This window comes from Sinocyclocheilus anshuiensis, unplaced genomic scaffold (genome assembly GCF_001515605.1).
Source record: "Sinocyclocheilus anshuiensis isolate Anshui unplaced genomic scaffold, SAMN03320099.WGS_v1.1 scaffold1421, whole genome shotgun sequence".
In the NCBI taxonomy this organism is placed as follows: Eukaryota; Metazoa; Chordata; class Actinopteri; order Cypriniformes; family Cyprinidae; genus Sinocyclocheilus; species Sinocyclocheilus anshuiensis.
In genome coordinates, this window is record NW_015548279.1 from 371,632 (window position 1) to 374,686 (window position 3,055).

The window sequence follows — 3,055 nt, forward strand, 5'->3', positions numbered from 1 at the left end:
TCAGGACAGTACTAAATAAAAAATAACATGCATTTTGTATGATCTCTCTTATTTTGTTAAAATTATTCACATTTTCAGATTCTGCAAGGGGTTCCCAAACTTTTAATAAATACACAAATGTCTTCAATAATGATATTTCAAACTGACTTGTGGGCAAGATCTACTCTATACAAACTCTCACAACAAGGCATAACTATTAAATATTAGGCAGAACAAAATAAAAAATATGCACCAAAAGTATGTATGTATGTATTTGTTTGTTTGACTAGTTTCCATGACTTTTCTAGGCCTGTAAACCATAATTGTTCTCTGATATTTCCAGGATTTCCATGACCATGAGAATCCTGAACAACTCCAAACACATCTAATACATTGACAAAATTCAAATAAAGCAATTCTTGTTTTTGGATGAATGACTTCCACTGTTTGGCAGAGTAAAGAGACAACTGTCCCTCCACCTTGTGATACACACATTTTTTTGGGCAAGAGCAACACTTTAATTTTGATTGCCAAAGTTCAATAAACCAGAAGCAGTCATTTAACTGCTATGAATGATGTCACAGACTAACATGAATCTTCTTGAAGTATATAAAGACTAAGGCCAATGTTGTTAAAATTGCTTCTTAAGTGACAAAAAATATAGATTTCAGTCTTACCCTGTCCTCTTCTCCTTCCTCCTGTGAGTCATAAAAGAAAAGAAATGGTTCAGTCAGAATAGTAATATACATAATTGTAAAAGAATTTGTTTTAATCAATGTTTTATTACTATTACAATTACTTTGAATAGTACAATTAAAAGTTTATAATAGTTGTAAGGTAAATCAACCCAATAAAACCACACTGGAACACATCTATCTATTCCAATATATCCAAAACCTATCTATCTATCTATCTATCTGTCACGAATCCGGTCTATAAACTTCCGTTCACTCACCACCAGAGGTCACCCGCTCTCCACATGGACTCTCACACTACACAGACTGTTACACATCACCCTGGACTACATTTCCCATGCTCCATTGCACTAATCACAACCTCACCTGAAACCAATCTCACACAGCTGCTACCAATAACACACACTATATAAATCAGTCTCACACCACCATTCAACGCCAAGTATTGTTCAGCGCATATCTCTCTCATAGCGATAGCTACTTTACGGAGCCACTCCAAGTTTCTTAATCTAGTATAGCCTAGTTCTTAGTCTGTTTACCCGTGTCTTTATCCTTGCCTGTTATCTCGTTTTGTCTGATTTCTGCCTGCCCTGAAGTTTATAGCCTGTTTTGTAATTACCCTTTGCCTTGCTGTTTCGGACTGTGTTTGCACCTTGCCTGGACTCTAGCTCGTCTTGTGGATTCCCCGTTTGCCTCGCCCCCAGGATTACGTTCACCGGAGATTGGCCACGCCCATTTACTGGACTACTCTTGTGTCTTGCCCTCAATATACCTGTTTGCCATTGTTTGACCCATGCCTGTTATGACCATGTCTCTGTCTAATAAAAGCCTGCAGATGGATCCTCACGTCTCGTTTGCCTCGTTACACTATCTATCTATCTATCTATCTATCTATGGTTATGTTGTTATACAGTGATCAAGACATGCAGAATTGTGTAAGCAGTTTTTTCTTACCTGCTCTTCCTCCTCAGCTACCTTTCTCTATCAAAAAAGAAAGTTAAATATTAAAATGAGCAAATTACATCAGGCAGAAAAACACATTTACTGAATGAACATGATAAAATCCACAACAATCTTGCAAGTCACACTGTCAACACTAGCAAGAATCAAACTACAAGAGAGGAGATGGTAAAGCAGAGAGTTAGATGTTAAATTTCTGTTGCATGGGAGAGAACCTGCATAAAAAAATCTGGAGGTTAATAGATGAAGCAAAGCATGAGATTATATGGAAGAAGAACGAGCTGCTATGGGAAAACAGGTGATGTTTGAAGAGGAATGGGAGTTAAACAGGCGTTTTAATGGTCAGTTACACTCTCTTCGTCTTCGTCTTCTTCTGCCGGTTCCTCCTCTTCGGCGTTCTCTTCTTGAGCATCTGTCTCTGCATTCTTGCCTGGATCGTCTTCTTCCAGCTCTGCTGTGTGTGCATCTCCATTCTGCTCAGCCTCTACGAGTTCTTTTTTCTAGAAGAACAAACAGCGCATCCCAGGAAAAGAGAAATTAAACCTGTTTTGACAGTACAGGATCTGCTAAGGCACTGGCATAAAGCACCGTGGGTTCCTAGGTCATTTTAGAACTGGACCCTCAGGATGAAAACAGGCATGAGTTAATGAACTGGAGGAACATTCCCCGGTGAAAAGTGAGAAACAGAAAAGAGGGTTTGTTGTAGTAGACAATGGGAATGTTGCCAAACTACATGTAAAATGGACATTATCAATCAGTTTGCAATGTTGACAAATCCATTCTTCTTTCAAGACACTGGAAGAAAATTTTTTTCCTCAATTAAACATTTGTAATTACATAGTTGTATATACAACATAAAGGTGATCACATGATTGCAAATATAAAGTAACTCAAAATTGCAATCCTTTTAACTTAAGTATTTGAAAGAGTGAGAAAGCATGCCTGATTAAATGTGATTAATAACACAACACAAATGCAGTGGATTAAAGGGTTAGTTCACCCAAAAATGAAAATTAGGCTGTGTTTTACTCACCCCCGAGGCATCCTAGGTGTATATGACTTTCTTCTTTCAGACGAATCCATTCGGAGTTATATTAAAAATTGTCCTGGCTATTCCAAGCTCTATCATTGCAGTCAGCGGGTGTTGCAGTGCTTCAGTCCAAAAGAAGTGAAATAAAAAGTGCCCATCCATTAAAAAAAGTGTCACACGGCGCCGGGGGGTGAACAAAGGCCTCCTGTAGCGAATCGATGCGTTTTTGTAAGAAAAATATCCATATTCAAAACTTAATAATCACTTGAATCTAGCTTGCGCCAACAGTCCTACACGGAAGCAGTTCCGGGCTGATGACGTAAGACGTCAGCGTTGCGCATGCGCCGCTCAGAAGTGACGAACGTGGAAGCGCAGGGGAGAGATCAAAACA

The 3,055-nt window shown here is 38.7% G+C and overlaps 1 pseudogene; it reads right to left on the minus strand.

Annotated features, from left to right (window-relative positions):
• The window catches only part of LOC107655819 (SH3 domain-binding glutamic acid-rich-like protein), a 32,912-nt pseudogene that overhangs the window by 21,228 nt on the left and 8,629 nt on the right, over positions 1 to 3,055 (minus strand).